This window comes from Cucurbita moschata, unplaced genomic scaffold (genome assembly GCF_002738365.1).
Source record: "Cucurbita moschata cultivar Rifu unplaced genomic scaffold, Cmos_1.0 Cmo_Scf00046, whole genome shotgun sequence".
NCBI classification, from domain to species: domain Eukaryota; kingdom Viridiplantae; phylum Streptophyta; class Magnoliopsida; order Cucurbitales; family Cucurbitaceae; genus Cucurbita; species Cucurbita moschata.
This window is the reverse complement of record NW_019268562.1, coordinates 1,578,536-1,599,331: the sequence shown is the minus strand read 5'-3', so window position 1 is coordinate 1,599,331 and position 20,796 is coordinate 1,578,536. Positions and strand designations below refer to the sequence as shown.

At 36.4% G+C, this 20,796-nt stretch overlaps 3 non-coding genes across 3 annotated transcripts; all 3 read right to left on the bottom strand.

Moving 5' to 3' along the window:
- Window positions 1–911: 911 nt before the first annotated feature.
- On the bottom strand, window positions 912–985 carry TRNAI-AAU. The gene has a single exon. It is a non-coding gene; the product is annotated as a tRNA-Ile (tRNA).
- Window positions 986–1,481: 496 nt separating this feature from the next.
- On the bottom strand, window positions 1,482–1,555 carry TRNAI-AAU. The gene has a single exon. It is a non-coding gene; the product is annotated as a tRNA-Ile (tRNA).
- A 1,119-nt stretch (window positions 1,556–2,674) lies between these two features.
- TRNAQ-UUG lies at window positions 2,675–2,746 on the bottom strand. Its single transcript has one exon. It is a non-coding gene; the product is annotated as a tRNA-Gln (tRNA).
- Between the last annotated feature and the right edge of the window lie 18,050 nt (window positions 2,747–20,796).

The following is a 20,796-nucleotide window of genomic DNA, read 5'->3' as shown; positions in this document are numbered from 1 at the left end:
GAAGAAGGAATCTGGATTGAACACGCGATCGGCGAACGAGCCAATGAAACTTCCAGATCATCAGAAGGAGGATAGAGATTTAGAGCAACAACCAAAGTCTGCTGTGGATAAATCTGTGGAGAAGTCTCAGTTGCAGAAGTTGAAATCGCTAAACGAGCGCCTTTTGAAGGACAAAGTAGAGATTGGAAAAGAAAAGAAAGCTTTTAGAAATGGAGATTGAAAGGTTAGAGGAGGAAGTGGTGGAGCTGAGTGAGAGTTCTTTCTGTCTGAAATAGGAGAAGGAAGAGAATGGGAAGGTAATTTATGAGCTTGTGAAGAGAATTGAAGAAGTTGTGAAGAAAGAGAGGTCAGTTGCTGATGAGTCGTGGGTTCAAAACCGGAGGTGCGCGCTAGGAAGTGAAATTCTTTACATTGAAGCGTGGCACCATGCGGATCGGGTCAAACATCCTTCGAGTCAAACTAGGTTAGACGTGGGCGTGGGTCGGAAGAGCTACTGCGTGTCGCATATCGAGTGGAGACGCGTCACTTTACAATGTGCCTGACGCATTATTCCACCTAATCGTCAATACGTGTCCCTTAGGCTGTCTGACGCGCTTTCCCTCCCGCAAGTCGACATATGGCTTGCCGGAAAATTTTCTCTACTGACCTTTGCATTGATGAATTTTGCCTTCAAAGTCAATTCATTTACCTCCTTCATATCGAACGGCTCAGATCCTTCAGATCCTGAATGACTCTCAGACATCTACAAATATCATCCTTCATAGAAGAACATATGGAACGGCTCAGATCCGTCTTGTTCTGAAAGGACTCTCAGAAATCCACCAATGTCATCGTTCGTAGGAGAAAATATCAGCTCAGATCCGTCTTTTTAACTCGTATAATGAAAAGATATCATTAAAAATTAATGAAATTGGCCCATGCAGGTGTCGAACCTGCGACCTTCGCGTTATTAGCACGACGCTCTAACCAACTGAGCTAATAGGCCATAGGTTTTATGCACATTGTAGATCAATAGCTCCTAATTTAGTCAATCGAGTTTAGGTTACATAATTTTATGCATAATAAAATTAAGACTTCAAGTCATTATCTTTAAAGTTCGTAGTGTTGTAACCCCATATCATGAAAAGATATTATTATGAATTAATGAAATTTGGCCTATGTGAGTGTCAAACCTACAACCTTCACATTATTAACACAACAATTAACCAACTGAGCTAATAGGGCATAGGTTTTATGCACATTATAGATCGTTGGCTCCTAAATAAGTCAATCGAGTTTCGTTTACATAACTTTATGCATAATAAACTTTTAAAAAAAGTTCACAGTGTTTTAACTCGTATCATGAAAAGATATTATTAAAAATTAATGAAATTGGCCCATGCAGAAAGATATTAGTAAAAATTAATGAAATTGGCCCATGCAGAAAGATATTATTAAAAATGAAATTGGCCCATGCAGAAAGATATTATTAAAAATGAAATTGGCCCATGCAGGTGTCGAACCTACTACCTTCGCGTTATTAGCACGATGCTCTAACCAACTAAGGTAATAGACCATAGGTTTTATGCACATTGTAGATCAATAGTTCCTAATTTAGTCAATCGAGTTTAGGTTACATAATTTTATGCATAATAAACTTAAAACTTTAAGTCATTATCTTTAAAGTTCGTAATGTTGTAACCCCGTATCATGAAAAGATATTATTAAGAAGAAATGAATTGGCCCATGCAAGTGTCAAACCAATGACCTTCACATTATTAGCATGACGTTCTAACCAACTAAGCTAATAGGCCATAGGCTTTATGCACATTGTAGATCGGTAGCTCCTCATTCAGTCAATCGAGTTTCGCTTACATAATTTTATGCCTAATAAACTTAAAACTATAAGTGATTATCTTCTAGTATCATTAAATATATCATTATTGAGAATTAATGAAATTGGCCCATGCAGGTATTATCTTCTTTTGATTCTCGAGATTACCTTACACTTTTAAAACGGATAGAGAAATTTTCACACCCTTATAAACAATGTTTCCCTCTTCAACTGTTGTGGGATCTCACAATCCACCCTCTTTGAATAGAGGTATCAAGTTGGCTTAAGGGCTCATCTTGTTATCTTTTTTGTCTCTGATTAGCCTCCTAATCGATATGAACACTATTATAAAACAAGTCTAGAAACCTTGTTCAATATCTGATTCATAAAAATTACTTAAGCTATGGGAAATTAGTGAGCCCAACAACATCATTCTAACTCAGATCTCGTGTTGGTATTAATGTTGGAATAACTTAGATACAACATTCAACATGAATTCAAACCTTCCTAATTTCTTACAGGTGATTTAGTTTCTTCCTTTAACTAGAAACATTCAACATGAATTCAAACCTTCCTAATTTCTTACAGGTGATTTAGTTTCTTCCTTTAACTAGATCATGACTTGATTAGTCTATATGTATTACTTTATCTTTTAAGTCACACAGACTCCAAATCTTGCTAAAGTATCCAATCATTGACCACTTTGCCTCGTACAACCTCAAAGCTTCCTCTTACTATTTGTGCATAAACATCTTTAAAAAAAAAAGGTCCCACCGAAGTATCCAATCATTGACCACTTTGCCTCGTACAACCTCAAAGCTTCCTCTTACTATTTGTGCACAAACATCTTTAAAAAAAAAAAAGTCCCACCGAAATTTGAACTCAAGTTATTGGATTCAAAGTCCAATGTCCTAACCACTAGACTATGGGACCACAAATTTGTAAAGATTTGTGTGTCATTAATATATGAACTTTAAAACGAATAATATTGTCTTTGTTTTTAGTTCTATATTTGATAGGGTTTCAACGCAATAAAATTAATTAAATTATTAGATCATTTGTACAATTATTCAACCATTCTTCTTCACTCATTCCTATCCTACTATAATAGATTTCACATAAAGGTTATTTTGAAACAAATTTAACGTTAAAAAGATACTTATTTAATAAGTTTTTCCCATCCATATTTTTTAAAAGTTTATTTGAATATTCTAGGTAACATTACCGAAGTAAAAAAAAAAATCAAATTATTTATGTTTACTCTATTTTTATAAAAAGAAGACAATGTCGCCAAGGAAAAACATACGAGAAAATAATACAAGCTGTGAAGTTTTATGGGTTAGGAAACAGTTGCATTCTGATGTCTAGGAACAGTGACGTTTTATGGGTTAGGAAACAGTTGCATTCTGATGTCTAGGAACAGTGACGTTTTATGGGTTAGGAAACAGTTGCATTCTGATGTCTAGGAACAGTGACGTTTTATGGGTTAGGAAACAGTTGCATTCTGATGTCTAGGAACAGTGACGTTTTATGGGTTAGAAAAGAGTGGCATTCTGATGTGTAGGAACTATGACGTTTTATGGGTTAGGAAACAGTGCCATTCTGATGTTTAGGAACAGTGACGTTTTATGGGTTAGGAAACAGTGACATTCTGATGTCTAGGAACAGTAACGTTTTAAGGGTTAGGAAACAGTGACATTCTGATGTCTAGGAACAGTAACGTTTTAAGGGTTAGGAAAGAGTGGCATTCTGATGTCTAGGAACAGTGACGTTTTATCGGTTAGGAAAGAGTGGCATTCTGATGTCTAGGAACAGTGACGTTTTATCGGTTAGGAAAAAGTGGCATTCTGATGTCTAGGAACTGTGACGTTTTATGGGTTAGGAAACAGTTGCATTCTGATGTCTAGGAACTGTGATGTTTTATGGGTTAGGAAAGAGTGGCATTCTGATGTCTACGAACAGTGACGTTTTATGGGTTAGGAAACAGTTGCATAATGATGTCTAGGAACAGTGACGTTTTATGGGTTAGGAAAGAGTGGCATTCTGATGTCTAGGAACTGTGACGTTTTATGGGCTAGGAAACAGTTGCATTATGATGTCTAGGAACAGTGACGTTTTATGGGTTAGGAAAGAGTGGCATTCTGATGTGTAGGAACAGTGACGTTTTATGGGTTAGGAAAGAGTGGCATTCTGATGTGTAGGAACAGTGACGTTTTATGGGTTAGGAAACAGTGGCATTCTGATGTCTAGGAACAGTGACGTTTTATGGGTTAGGAAACAGTGGCATTCTGATGTCTAGGAACAGTGACGTTTTATGGGTTAGGAAACAGTGGCATTCTGATGTCTAGGAACAGTGACGTTTTATGGGTTAGGAAAAAGTGGCATTCTGATGTCTAGGAACTGTGACGTTTTATGAGTTAGGAAAGAGTGGCATTCTGATGTCTAGGAATAGTGACGTTTTATGGGTTAGGAAACAGTGACATTTTGATGTCTAGGAATAGTGATGTTTTATGGGTTAGGAAAAAGTGGCATTCTGATGTCTAGGAACAGTGACGTTTTATGGGTTAGGAAACAGTGGCATTCTAATGTCTAGGAACAATGACGTAAATAGTGGCATTCTGATGGTTTTATGGGTTAGGAAATCGTGGCATTCTGATGTCTAGGAACAATGACGTTTTATGGGTTAGGAAACAGTGGCATTCTGATGTCTAGGAACAGTGACGTAAATAGTGGCATTCTGATGTCTATATTTAGTTTTAGAAGACCTTCTAAATAATTTGTAGTGGCGCATTCTGATGTCTAGGTTAGGAAACACTAATGTCTATATCAGAATGCCTGGGTCAGGAAACAGTTGCATTCTGATATCTATATTTAGTTTTAGAAGACCTTATAAATACATTTTGTAGGGGCGGCATTCTAATGTCTAGGTTACGAAAATGTTGATGTCTATATTTAGTTTTAGAAGACCTTATAAATACATTAGTAGTGGCGGGAGTCTGATGTCTATATTTAGTTTTAGAAGACCTTATAAATACATTCGTATAGTAAATACAGTCGCATTCTGATGTCTATATTTAGTTTTAGGAGACCTTGTAAATACATTTGTTATTTCTGGGGTAAAACAGTAAAGCAGAGTAGAGAAAAAAAAATTAAAAAAAAAAAAAGAAAAAGAGATAGAAATAAAGTGTTCTTTGTCTTCTTCTATCGTTAGTCTGTGTGAGATTTATTTCACAAATTTGTGAGTTTTCTTTAACAAATTGGTATCAAGCCAATGACGAATGTGACGGGTCAAACCCTGCTACCACGACTAACGAAGACAAAATATGAGAATTGGAGCATTCATATGAAAGCTCTTCTCGGTTCTCAAGATGCATGGGAGGTGGTCGAAGAAGGGTTAAAAGAACCAAAAGATACCATGGGTTATACAGCGACACGAAACAAGACATTAAAAGAGGTGCGATCAAAGGATAAGGGGGCACTGTACATGTTGTTCCGAGCCGTTGACGAGTCGGCCTTTGAGAAGCTTGCCAATACAACTACTTCAAAAGAAGCGTGGGACACTTTAGGAAAAGTGTTCAAAGTAATCGACCGAGTCAAGCAAGTGTGTCTCCAAACTCTTCGTGGCAAGTTGGAGAGCAGACCATGAAGATGAAGGAGTCAGAAATTGTATCTGACTACATCATGCATGTACATACTGTGGTAAACCAACTCAACCGGCATGGAGAAATATTAGCCAACATGCGGGTTTTGGAGAAGATTTTAAGGTCATTAACTAACAACTTTGAGAATGTTGTATGCGCGATAGAAGAGTCAAATGACCTAGCGACGTTCACAGTCGACGAGCTAGCCGGTTCTCTCGAGGCACACGAACAACGTAAGAAGAAGGAGGAAACACTCGATCAAGAACTCCAAACCAAGGCGTCAATCAAAGATGAAAAGGTACTCTACTCTCAAAATTTTGAAGGTAGAGGTTGTGGCAATGAAAGTAGTAAAAATGGTCATGGTGGTCAAGGCAACAGTCATGAAGGATACTATAAGAAGAAGGGATAGTGGAGCCAAGAAAATTGGCGTGGAAGAGGACGCAGTCGAGGAAGAGGGGGCCGATCAATTTACTCCAACATTCAGTGCTACAAATGTCACAAATATGATCACTATGTGAACGATGGTAACTCCGACAAATGTTACAATTATGGCAGAGGGGCATGAACATTCAAGACCCGTGCCTCGACCCACTTCACGACCTGCTTATGTGTCAATGTCCCTCAACGACAGGGTCACTACTGCATACACCGGCCCCTTCAGCTCAGCTTCTCTGAATTCTAGGCTAAAAAATGACATATTTGGCTCGATTTGACATTTTTTACACCAACCTTCACGTTTTTTACCGTTCTGGAGCTGATTTTTTTTAATATAGGTAATTATGAGTCAGTTAACAGAGGGCCTAGTGGACAGTTTCTCTAAATCCTAAGATGATGGATGTTTATGTCAAGGACGCCAGTGTATTCCAGTATTTGAGGAATTAAGGAGCCTATGTATTCTAGCAGTGGGGGAATTAAGGAACGAGATATTGACAGAGGCTCACCATGTATTCCATCAGTGGGGAAATTAAGGAACGAGATATTGACAGAGGCTCACAACTCATCATTTGCTATGCACTCAGGTAATACAGAAAATCAAAGTGTCCTTGAGATTCAGGCGTAAGGGTAAACTTGAACAATACTAACTTTTGTAGAAGCTTGGAAAATCACGTCGTGGCCATTTTAAATCTCTAGCGAGTTCAATTGATTTCAATAATGATAAGATTGTATTTTTATTTTACCTTTATTTGAGTTGTCAGAAGTGGGATTTGAACGCACACCCTTTAATCCTGCATTCGTTGGAGAGGGGAATGAAGTATAACTTTTAAGTCTTTAAACATCTCTCCAGTAGGCGTGATTTAAAAAGATTCTGACGGTGATATACGGGAAAAAATGGACAATATTTTTTAGCAGTTGGAAAAGGGAACGAAACATTCCTTATAAGGATGTGGAAACCTCTCCCTAGTAGACTCGTTTTAGAATTGTTTGGTTGATGGTGATACGTAATGGACAAAATCGGACAATATTTGTTAGTGGATGGATTGTGAGATTGAACATAGGTTGGAGAGGGGAAGAAACATCCCTCATAAGGATGTCGAAACCACTCCCTAATAGAGGCGTTTTAAAACCTTGAAGTTGACAGTAATACGTAAAGAGCCAAAGCTTAATATATTTACTGATGATGGGCTTGAGCTATTATAAATGATTAGCTATAATAGCTCAATTGGTTAGAGCGTGTGGGCATTAACAACAAGGTTTGGGCTTACAAATGATTAGCTAGAATAGCTCAATTGGTTAGAGCGTGTGGGCTTTAACAACAAGGTCAGAGGTTCTGCTAATATGAATGAAGTGGGCTTTAACAACAAGGTCAGAGGTTCTGCTAATATGAATGAATTCATTCGTTAAGGTAGTGGAAAACATCTTTTGAATAGAATTGTTGAATCAATTTAATAAAAGATAGCACTTTATAAAAGAAAGCCTTTCTAAGTTGTCTAAAGTGGGATTTCAACCCACGCACTCTCACAAGGATCAAAACTTGACTCCTAACACCTTCGACCACTCAACCATCCTAACTATTTATTTTGAGACCTAATATTGGTTGGAGTGTGAAAACCTCTCCCTAAAAGACGCGTTTTAAAACTTTTAAACTTACGACGATACATAATAGGCCAAAACAAACAATATTTGCTAGCAATTGGAAAGGAGAACCTAACATTTCCTATAAGGTTGTGGATATCTCTTCTAGTAGACATATTTTAAAATTGTGAGTCTGATGATGATACGTAACTAGCAAAAGTAGACAATATCGGAAAGAGGTGGGCTTGGTTTGTAACAAATTGTATAAGAGCTAGTCATCGGGTGGTGTGCCAACGAGGTTGTTGGGAACACAAGGGGGTGCCCACCTCGGTTGGGGAGGGGATGAAATATTTCTTATAAGCATGTGAAAATCTCTTACTATTAGACGTATTTTAAAACTGTTAGGTTGACGACGATATGGAATGAGTCAAAGTAGACAATATCAAGGCTAATATTCATAAGTTGTTGGAATAGTTTAGTTGGTTAGAGCGTATGATTGTTAATGTTAAGGTCATCCCATTTTTTTAGTATGTGGACAAATTTAACCCTCTAACCAAAGTGGAAAATGTCATATAATTATGTAGGTTCGTGATTCCTAACATTGTTACATAGTCTTAATCTAGCATTCTTAATAATAATATCGTATTCTTTTTAGGGGTAGCTTCAAGACAAAAACATAATGTAAAAAATATTTTCGCATAAAGCAGTTACATCATGCATATTCTAGTGACTTTAGGTCCCTAGAAAACTAGGGTCGTTACATATAATCTACACCTGAACTTTCTATAACTTAGAGAAAAACCCGTGGCAACTCACTCGATCAAGGATTCGATTACCGCCTACAAGTAGGTTACTTATTTAGTTGCACTAGATATTACTTTTCCTGTTTAGGTGATCACTAATTGTTGGATAAGGTCATAGAGGAGGGTCGTCCCGAGCCGTCAGTTCCATGTGTACAAGTTGTTGTCCTTAGTTTTCGAATCTCGTTCCAATTTTTATCAAATTTTTTCTTTGTCAAGTCAGTTCTATGTGTTACGAGTTGTTGTCCTTAGTTTTCGAATCTCGTTTCAATTTTTATGAAATTTTGTCTTTTTCGGGATGTGTCATGAATAATGATTTGAAGTCTTGAAAATTGAGTTATTATAGTTGTGCTTTGAAGTCTTTAAAATTGAGTTATTACAGTTTTGTCCTATTTAGCTTATCCAAGCTATTCCCGACCATTGGTGCCACACATTTTAACTCTTCTAAGCATACCAGAAATCTAGTAATTTAGTTATGCTCTTACAATTTCCCCCCTACTATGGATTCAAGTTGCAATAGGTGAATTGGCGAATATGTAATATATGACTATATAACTCCTGGAAGATCAGATGACCTACTATGGATTCAAGTTGCAATAGGTGAGTTGGCGAATATGTAATATATGACTATATAACTCCTGGAAGATCAGATGACTTGCAACTCGAGATTAGTTGGCGAATATCTTACAAAAAGACAAAAACCTACAAAATATATATATATATATATTATGAGTCAGTTAATAGTGGGCCAAGTAGACAATTTCTTTAAATCCTAAGATGATGGAGGGTTATGTCAAGGACGCCTATATATTCTAACAACTGAGGAATTAAGCAACGAGATATTGATAGAGGCTCACAACTCACCATTTGTTCTGCACCCAAGCGGTACAGAAAATCACAGTGTCCTTGAGATTCAGGCGTAAGGGTAAACTTGAAGAACACTAACTTTCTTAGATGCTTGGAAAATCATGTCGTGACAACTTTAAATCTCAGTTCAATTGATTTCAATAATGATATGCTATTGTATTTTTATTTTACCTTTATTTGAGTTGTCAGAAGTGGGATTTGAACCCACGCACTCTGATCCCGAATTGGTTTGAGAGGAGAATGAAGAATAACTTATAAGTGTATGTAAACATCTCTCTAGTAGCATGTTTTAAAACTGTGATTCTGACGACGATTTGTTACGGGTAAAAATGGACAATATTTTTTAGCGGCTGGAAATTGAAACTAAGCATTCCTTAGAAGAGTGTGAAAACCTTTCCCTAGTAGACTCGTTTTAGAATTGTGAGGCTGATGACGATACGTAATGGGCAAAAACAAACAATATTTGCTAGCGGTGGGTTTGGGCTATTACAAAAGCTATTAGAGTTAGTCACCAAGCGGTGTGCCAGCAAGGACGATGGGCTCCCAAGGAGGGTGGATTGTGAGATCCAACATTGGTTGGACTGGGGATGAAACATTCCTTATAAGAGTATGGTGGGCTTGAGCTATTACAAATAATTAGCTGGAATAGCTCAGTTGGTTAGAGCGTGTGGCTGTTAACCACAAGGTATGTATGTAAGCTCAGTACAGACATGTATCTTACGATATTGTATACACCACCCTTCCCTCCATGGTATACCAACAGCATGAGTGTATGCTAGTTGAAGCCCAGGTCAATAGGTATGTATGTAAGGCACTCCCTTCCCTCCATGGTATACCAACAGCATGAGTGTATGCTAGTTGAAGCCCAGGTCAATAGGTATGTATGTAAGCTCACTTGGGAGCAAATGTGTGTGTATGTAAGTCGTGATTTCATGTGTTTGCATTACCCTCTACTAGTAGTGGGGTTACTTCATGAGTATTTCTTAAAATATTCAAAACATGTGCTGTTCTTATTTTTTAGGTAAAGGCAAGGCACCTCTGCACAAATGACGATGTCGAGATGACGACCATGGGACCCAACGTACACAACACTAGTGAGATAGAGGGGTTGGATCCAACGTTATGGAGGAATGAAGAAAGGAAAATGCGTGGAAACGAGTGGAGAAGACGAAGTCCACCTGCTTGGACCCAAATTCGAATACTAGCAACCTCATTCCAGTCAAGCAACCTCATACCCAGTTTGGTCTAGTAACTAGATACCCAACACAACAACCAGATACCCACCAACAACTAGTCCAGTAGTTCAGTTCCTCTGTGCTTTGCCCAAAAACCCACGTTCAAGCCTAAATACACAGAACACATCCCAACCCACGGATCCACTACACAGACCTGTGCGCCCACATGAACATTCGAGACCTGCACCTCGAAACAGTTCGCAACCTGCTCATATGTCAATGTCCCTCAGTGACAGGGTCACTGTTGCATACACCGGCTCCTTCGGCTCAGCATCTCGGAGTCCTAGGATAAAAACTGGTGTATTAGGCTTGGTTTGACATTTTGACACCAACCTTTACGTTTTTTGCCCTTCCGATAAAAACTGGTGTATTAGGCTTGGTTTGACATTTTGACACCAACCTTTACGTTTTTTGCCCTTCCGAAGCTTATTGGTGTATTAGGCTTGGTTTGACATTTTGACACCAACCTTTACGTTTTTTGCCCTTCCGAAGCTTATTTTTACTTTAATAGAAATATTTAAGGTCAGTATAACGTCGTATTTCTGAAGTTCAAGTTAAATTAGATTAGAAATGTAAATTACTAATGAAGTGAGATGGACGTTTTAATAGGAAACAACTCCCGACAACACTTGGAGTAACTTCGAGAGACAAAATTCAAACGTACTTGAGTTTAGAGAAAATGTCTGCCAAGACCAACCAAGTAAGTGGCCTTACTATCGGCTAAGTCGGACAACTTGATTTATCTATGACGACACATGCCCAGTGGTCCTTGCACGTGTCATTTATGCTTTATATTTTATGAGGTGGTAACTATGACTATGTTATTTGATGATGCTATATGATGTTATATTATGTTATATGATGATGTTACATGATGACGTTGGATCATCATGATATGATGATGATGATGCATGATAACATGACGATGTAAGATGGAAGATTATAAGATTGATTAATATGACATTATTCTATATTAAAACGTGGTGCATGTATTAAATGACATGATGCACTATGAGATTGAGTATTTTTAAGATACAACTCTAGCCAATGTTAATGATGATGAACGTATGAAGGCCAAGGCATGCATATTACGTAGAGAAATATGTGAAGTGTATATAGGGTTGTGTCATAAAGATGTTCTAAAGATGAAAAACCCTAGGGACCTCATGCATTTTGTGTGTACATATACATCAAGTTACTTCCCATTTATGATGATGAGTACGGATGCTTACATTACAATGATGATCATCATCATGCCTTGCATCACACTCAGGGGTCTACTGACCCCTAAACGTCGCTACAGACAGTTAGCTCGACAATGATGGGTCCAGAGGGTGCGAACTATCTAAAGATCCATGCTCGCATGTGTGAGTCATGTGTAGGGAAGTACTACACATCCAATTTTTTCTGGACTGGAGGCCACCCCTATGATATTTTTAACAATAGGTTCCTAAGATCATTAGTTGCATGTGTTTGCATTCCCTAGCCTCAATAGTGGGTCACTTATGAGTATTTCCTAAAATACTCAAGCCTTGTGTTACTTCTATTTCAGGTAAGGGCAAGACACCCCTATACAACTAATGACGACATCACAAATAGATATAATGACACGTGCATAGGTTTATTTTCCTAGGCATAGGTTTATTTTCCTAGGCATAGGTTTGTATAGGGCAATTTTACTTTGATGTTTTAATTGTTTTAGTTAGTATTTATTTATGTTGTTTTAAAGATGATTTCGAATGAGTAAGTCCATTATAGTATTTTAAGATGAAGTACAAGAACAAGAACCGGAGAACTTAAGTACTTACAACAAGAACAAGAACGAGACAACAACAAAGAATGTGGTACCTTAGAATATCAAGGACACGATTAAGAGCCTACAAGTAGGCTACTTACAGAGTCTTTGTCTCATTCTTTATTCTCCATTTGTTTTAGGTAATAAGGAGTTGGTCGAGGTTGGGAGCGGACTCTGAAGCAGGTGCCATAGGCAAACCTCACTTGTTGTCCTCAACCCATTTGTTTTAAAATGTTTTGTGCCCGTTCCTTATTTTATGTTTTAACTAGTATGTTGTGTTTTAAATACTTATGTATAAACTTTATTTTGATATTATGTGAATATAATTTTTTAAATTCTTTTGTTTATTTCACGAAAAAATTTTCCATCTTTTAGAACCATCGCGATAGCCCGATCCTTACAGAGTGGTATCAGAGCCCAAGGTTTCTCTATGGCCTAGCTTAGGCGAACTTCCTACCAGACCAAGTAAGTATGCCTTTAAACTCTTAACTAGCAATTTGACAGACTAATCGTTTAATAAAAAATCAAAAGTGGAGAGATTAAACTAGCAATTTGATAGAGTGAGAATATAAGATTAAACTAGCATATTTGTGTGTGTTTTGTATGCCTACTCCAAGTACCATTTATTAAGTGAAACACTTGTGATAAGGACTCTGAAATGTGTATTAAGAACAAGTATCAAAGAAACCAAGAATGAACAAAAGAAAACTTACCCTAATAGTTAATATAAAAGTTTCAAAAGTGGGATTTGAACCCACACCCTTTCACAAGGACTAGAACTTGTGCATGGGGCCTTAGACCACTCGACCATCTTGATTATTTATTTTGGGATCTAACATTTGTTGGAGAGGGGAATGAAGCATTCCTTATAAGGATGTGGAAAACTCTCCCTAATAGACGCGTTTTAAAACTTTTAAACATACAACGATAAGTAACAGAAAAAAAAAATTTTGCTAGCAATTGGAGAGGGGAACCAAGCATTTTCTTTAAGGTTGTAGATACCTCATCTTAGTAGACATATTTTAAAATCGTGAGGCTGATGGTGATACGTAATTAGCTAAAGTAGGGCTTGGTTTGTAACAAATTATATCAGAGCTAGTCATCGGGTGGTGTGCCAACGAGATTACTGGGAACACAAGGGGGTGGATTGTGAAATCCCACATCGATTGGGGAGGGGATGAAACATTTCTTATAAGATATGGAAATCTCTCACTATTAGACGCGTTTTAAAACCGTGCGGTTGACGACGATATGTAACGAGCCAAAGTTGACAATATCTAGGCTAATACTCATAATTTTTTGGAATAGTTCAGTTGGTTAGAGCATATGATGGTTAACGATAAGGTTGAGGAGGTTCAAGCTCTTTTTTTTAGCAATGGGAATGAATCATTCCATTTTAGTATGTGGAAAAATTTAACCCTTCAACCAAAATGGACAATGTCATATAATTATGGAGGTTCATGATTCCTAACATTGTTACATAGTCTTAATCTAGCATCCTTAATAATAATGTTGAGTTATTTTTAAGGGGTACCTTCGATACGAAAACATAATGTAAAAAATATTTTCGCATAAAGCAGTTACATCATGCATATTCTAGTTACTCTAGGTCCCTAGAAAACTAGGGTCGTTACATATAATCTACACTTGAACTTTCTATAACATAGAGAAAAATTCGTGGCAACTTGCTCGACCAAGGATTCGATTACCGCCTACAAGTAGGTTACTTATTTAGTTGCACTATATATTACTTTTCCTTTTTCGGGGATCACTAATCGTTAGTTAAGGTCACAGAGGAGGGTCGTCTCGAGCCGTCAGTTTTATGTGTTACCAGTTGTTGTCCTTAGTTTTCAAATCTCGTTTCAATTTTTATCAATTTTTTTCTTTGTCAGGTCAGTTCTATGTGTTACGAGTAGTTGTCCTTATTTTTCGAATCTCGTAACAATTTTTATCAATTTTTTTCTTTGTATCATGAAAAATGATTTGAAGCCTTGAAAATTGAGTTATTATAGTTGTGCTTTGAAGTTTTTAAAATTGAGTTATTACGGATGTGCCCTATTTAGCTTATCTAAGCTATTCCTGGCCATTGGTGCCATGCAGTTTAACTCTTCTAAGCATACCAGAAATGAGGTAATTTAGTTATGCTCTTACCATTTCCCCTACTATCGATTCAAGTTCCAGTAGGTGAGTTGACGAATATGCAATATATGACTATATGACATATGACTCCTGAAAGATCAGATGATTAGTGACTTGCCACTTGAGAATAGTTGGCAAATATCTAACAAGAAGATCAAACCCTACTAAAGAAAAAAAAAATATTAAAAAACTAAAAAAAATACAAAAACGAAAGTGTGGAGAATTAGTTAATTTCTTGATTCAAGGTTTTTTGCTTCAACTAAACTTGATGGTTGGGTTGATGACTAGGGTTGCCTAATCAATTTGGTATCAGAGCCTAGGTTGCATCTATGTGGCATATTCTAGAATTGATTTTATCTCGTATTGATTCGTTTATGTTTTTCTTTTCTTCAAATCTGCCCACTGAGCTCTTAATTCGCATCGCTCAGTTTCTTTATAGGTTTGGAAGAAAGCTTTTCTCTTTGAAGAGTTGGCAGTTGACATAAAATCTACCTTTAAAAATTCTTTGTCTATCTAGAAATCAGCTGTAATAACGTTCAGCTAGCTTTCGTAGACGGATTGAGTATCCATATCTGTATGGGTTGGAGATCTTGAGCCGTCTTCATAGTGGATTGATGCCCTTTTTTTTATCATAATTGACTTCCTTTACCTTTAAGGGGTCATACATTGATCTTGAAATTCCCGACGTACTTGGTCTAGAACTCAAGAATTCTTTTACCTTTGATTCTGACGAAGGTTCTTCGCTGAATTTTATTTCAACGCTTCCATCGTCATGTTCGATGATTTGTACTGGGTTTTGAAATTCCTTTCTCCTCGGAAGATTAGCAGCTTCTATTTTCCAGAGAGTATTTCTGGTTATTAGATCCCAAGAAAGGGTTTTTGGAACAGTCACAAAGGACTTTCCAATATGTGCCGCTATGAGCATGGTTGATCCTTTTGGTGAGAATCTTAATGCTCTTGGAGAAATATTTGTATTCATGAGTTTGTAATAAACCCTGAATATGACGACTGAAGAATTTGTTTCAGCCTTGATGTTCAAATTTTTTTATTGTAAATCCAGCATGAGGGCTGATAATATGTGCGGGTCGTGGAATGACAAAGTAAAGTTTGGATAAAAATTGAAATAGACTGGTCCATAAAGTTTGGATAACAATTGTAATAGACTGGTCCATTATCTAGATTGGATTGAACCATCCCCAATAAAGAATTTGAGAAATCTTCATGTCTCTTATCTCGTAAGGAGATAAGGACTGGGATATCTAACCCAAGTCTGAACAATGGTTTTACAGTGACTTGGACAAGACCGATATGAAGATAATTAAACTCTTCACGGTGTTGGAGTATAAGGGATTTTGAAAAAAGATTCAGAGACTCCCATTGCTGTGAATTGGGAGATTTTTCTCTGAGAATTTGATGCATGATCTTTGAGCAAAATTGAAGGTTGAAATTTGGTAGATAGTTTTAGGATCTACCTTTGGAATAGTCCAATTTTGGAGTTGATCTTCGATCTTGGCGATCTGATATTCTTGATTGATAGTATTTGAGATTGTGAGATTTTCTCCCCTTCTATGCTCATTTGAACTTTCTTTTTCATCGGTAGAACATTTGAAATGGTTTGATTTTCTGAGCTTTCTCAGAAATTCGTTCATAAAGAGATAGGTAAGATAAGAGATAGAGTAGAATGATTTTTCTCTGAATTCTTCAATTGATATTCAAGAGAGAGCTATCGGCCGATCGATGCTCTCTTTACATTGATGAAGTCCTTTTATAGACTTTGTAAATTTGAAAAACGCCAACTAAGAGATAAGATCGAATCTAGCAAGACAGGACCCCTGCAAGATCTGTTTTCCTAAAAGTAAGAAAAGATATAAAGTAAACTAATAATTTAAAAGACTAATAATTTACAAACACTAATAATTCACATGTGAGCCTTTACTGTGTGGCTGACAAGTTGTCAATCTTTGTTTTGTCTCTGATAAAGTTGTCAGGATGTAGATAAGATTTTTCTTCCGAATTTTTCATATGACTAAGCACCCAAGCTTGCCAACAGACTTACTGCGCTCCCGCGTCTTACCACCTAGAACACAAGGGCTATTCGCTCAACTATCACATACTCCAAATTCTTCTGAAAAACCATATCCTCCTCCTGGTTTCTGCAACATCGCTCTTAAAGATCGAGTAACTCCTCTTCCCTCACGAAAATTGAGAGGCTCTGATACCATTCCTACGCTTAATGACTTGAGCCCTTACAATTCATATGAGCTCTGTCATCCTAGTTTTTATTTTAAAAATGTCTATTATGAATTTCCAAATTTTTGATTTAAGCAAGCATGAGTTGATGTACTAATTAGCTTAAGAAACTTAGGGGTGTTACATTTTATGTTATGATATGAATGAAATATATGTTATGAATCTACGTTGTGATATGAATGATATATAATGCTTGAACCTTCACATATTACACCACGCGTATTATGTTAACATGTTCACGTTGTGCCTATGAGCCATTGATAAACCATGTATATTAACCATAAAATATTTGTCCAGTATACGTATGTATGTCTCATAGGAATGCTATGTCATGAAAAATAAAATGGATGTATGATTTGCATCATATTTATGTATCATAATTCGAAACTATAGGACCTCATTCATTTCGCATGTCAAATGCATCGAGAGACTTTCTCGTTATGATTAGTACACATGTGTACACTTTCTTATTATGTACACTATGATATTATGCATGCTCCTTTCCCTTTGTGGTTTCTGGCAACGTTAGTGTTCGCTAGCCTGTCATCAGACCCATGAGGTATGTATACGATGATATGAACCAAGAGACATCAATCATACAATATGCTTCAATGAAGATGTGGAGAAAAGGTTATCAAAATAATCAAAAGATGTTTCAATTCATGCTACATTGAAGAAGAATAAAGTTTGATTGTTGTAAATTTTGGGTGGGTTATAATTTAGAGTTATTGTGTTTTAAGACTTTTTATTTAATTTCGGTTACATTTACATAATGGCTAATTATGGCCATAAAGTGTGAATGTTACAACTTTTGGAATGCCTTTAATAGTTTCATTTTGAGGCTATATAAAGCCATCTATGTTGTATTTGTAATCAGACTTGGAAAATATATCAAAAGAAGCATTTGTGCTTTTCTTTAGCCAATGGCTAAGTTTCTTTGCAACTCTATGTAGTTTAGATTGCATGTAGAATCATTCAAGCTCGACATGATCAATCTTGCTTGTGGAGTGATTCGAATCTCAAACAAGTGTTTGAGATATTTGATCAACAAGAATCATTGAAGCTAGACATGATCGATTTTGCTTCTGGAGTGATTCGAATCTCAAACAAAGTGTTCTTGGCTTGAGATATTCGATCGACAAGGTAATCCGAATCTTATTCCCCTTGTATTGATTCCTTATCATATGATACGAGCTCACTTAATGGATCCATGTACGCATGTGTGTTTCGTGTATAGAAAAGTACTACACATCAAACCTTACTCGAACTTGAAGAGGTCAGGATGTCATAAGAAAAGATAGATCCCACAATGATTGTATGTGATTGCATTTTTTAGCCTGAATAGTGGGGTTACTTACTAAGTATTTTTAGATACTCAAGTCACGTGTTACTTCTTTTTTAGGTAAAGGTAAGCCAACAATGTATGAATGATGGTGTCACTGTGGAAACCATGGAAGTAAAGTCAAGGTAGTTGCATTTGCATTTGATGTAGTAGCCCTTAGATTTGATAAGTGTGTTGCATTATTTTAAATTATTGTATTTTGATTTCAATATTTGTTGGTTTAAATGGTTTTTTTATGAATCTTTCGGTCCATAACATTGTTTCAGTAAATTATTTTAAAGGATTTCTACACTTGGTAATCATGAAATGCATGTCGTAGGGACCTTATTTTTTAATGGAAAATTAGAGAAGTTAGACAATAAGTAATCGATTGTACTCGATATATAATCTAATTTTTTTTAATTCTCGTACTCATTTAAAATGCATTTTAAGTACATCAATTGATAAACTTTAATGATATAATAAATTAGATATATTTTATGGTGTATCAAATTGTTTATGTAATAGTTAAAAATAAAAATAAAAGTCCAGGTGGAAGGAATGAAAATCATGACGAGTTGTGAGATTCTCGTGAATCCAATTGTCCATGCCAGATTGAAGAAAAATACTTCACTCATTTAATTTAGATCCATGATATGTCATGTCATTCCTCCCTGCTTAATTTGAGATACCTTTCACTTATATTTTAGACACTTTCCCAGCAAATGTTTCATAAACTTGTGGGACTAAAAAAAAGTTTAGGAAGACATTAATATTCATTTTGAGATTGTTATATCAATGGTTATTATTTGTTTTACCGAGAGAGCTTGAAATTTGTCATTGCTTCATTTAAGGGTGTAATTGCTCTAAAAATTTGACCTAGATTTAGAATTTGAATCTAACTCGTAATCGTCTTTAGAGTTGCAATAAGGCTGAAGAGGTGGATTTGAAGGACTGTTCCAAATCACCACTTCCCACTTTGTCAATGGAAGTTGAGAATTGCATGGGCTAGAAAAGGAAAGACAGCTTCACAAAATGAGCCCTTATATTTTCAATTCTTCCATTGATCCATCAATTCAAACTTTCTTTTAGAAATATCTTTCAAACAAAAAACCAAAAATTTTATTGAATTTTTCCATTTTTAGTTTCACTTCAAACCCAATTTATTTTTACTCTCTATCATATGGATTTTTACTTGTATTCTTGATACAATAAAAATAAACTACTTAAAAAAAGCAAATAGACTTGAAATAATTATATTGTTTGAGTTTGTAGGCCAAGGCCAAAACCAAAACACAAACAATAAAAGACTTGAGAATTTCCATGATCTTCTTTTCTTCAATGGTGTTGCAATTTGTTTTCGTATAGAGATTTATATCGTCTTCTTCTCTGAAAATGAGACTTAATTCAAACATATGGTGTTAAATTCAGTAAAATAAATTGTAACAACAATAATTGGTTGATTATAAGCAGTTTTGAAGTAAATTTGGCATCAAAGGGTTGGATGGAAACTCAACCTTACCTACATGTTCTTTTTTTGACATATTTTTTAGAACCCCACAATAACTCACATTTACATAAAAACAAAATATAGGAGAGAGAAAATGAGGAATTAAGGTAGGAGATATTGATCTAGGCTCACAACTCAGGATTTGCTATGCAGCCAGGCGGTACAGAAAATCACAATGTCCTCGAGATTCGGGCGTAAGGGTAAACTTGAAGACACTAACTTTCTTAGATGCTTGGAAAATCATGTCGTGACAATTTTAAATCTCCAGGGAGTTCAATTGATTTCAATAATGATATGCCATTGTATTTTAATTTTACCTTTATTTGAGGTTTCGGAAGTAGGATTTGAACCCACGCCCTCCTATCCAACATTGGTTTGAGAGGAGAATGAAGAATAACTTATAAGTGTCTGTAAACATCTCTCTAGTAGCGTGTTTTAAAACTATGATTCTGATGACAATTTGTTACGGGCAAAAATGGACAATATTTTTTAGTGGCTGGAAATGGGAACGAAGCATTTATTAGAAGAGTGTGGAAACCTCTCCCTAGTAGACTCGTTTTAGAATTTTGAGGTGATGACGATACGTAATAGGCAAAAGCGGACAATATTTGCTAGCGGTGGGTTTGGGCTATTACAAAAGCTATCAGAGTTAGTCACCAAGTGTTGTGCCAGCGAGGATGTTGGGCCCTCAAGGAGGGTGGATTATGAGATCCAACATTGGTTGGAAAGGGGATGAAACATTCCTTATAAGGGTGTGGTGGGCATGAGCTATTACAAATAATTAGGTAGAATAGCTCAGTTGGTTAAAGCGTGTGGCTGTTAACCACAAGGTGCGTTAAAAGTTGGCTTATGCGATAAACCATTAAAACATAGCACTCGAATGGTTTGAAGTTGGCTCATGTAAGTGGCTTCACTACTATTTGGTTTATATGAATTGTTTGAAGTCTGAGCGGTACCTCCCGTCATGATTAGTATGGACACGTACCTTATGACATTTATGTTCACAATGATGTTATGATATGATATTATATACACCACAATACTATGTGCACTCCCTTCCCTCCATGGTGAGTGTATGCTAGTTGAAGCCTGGGAGCAAATGTGTGTGTATGTAAGTCGTGAGTAGAGAAGTACTGCATTGCTCTTATTTTGTAGGTAAAGGTAAGGCACCTATGCACAAATGACAATGTCAAGGTGACGACTATGGGATCCAATGTACACAACACAAGCGAGATAGAGGGGTAGGATCGAACGTACAAAGACGGTTAACACCAGGAAAATGAAGGAGAAGAAACAGGATGTAGACAACGAGTTTTGATACGAAGGAATGAAGAAAGGAGAAGACGAAGTCCACCTGCTAGGACCTAAACTCGAATACCCGCAACTTCATTCCAGTCAAGCAACCCCATACC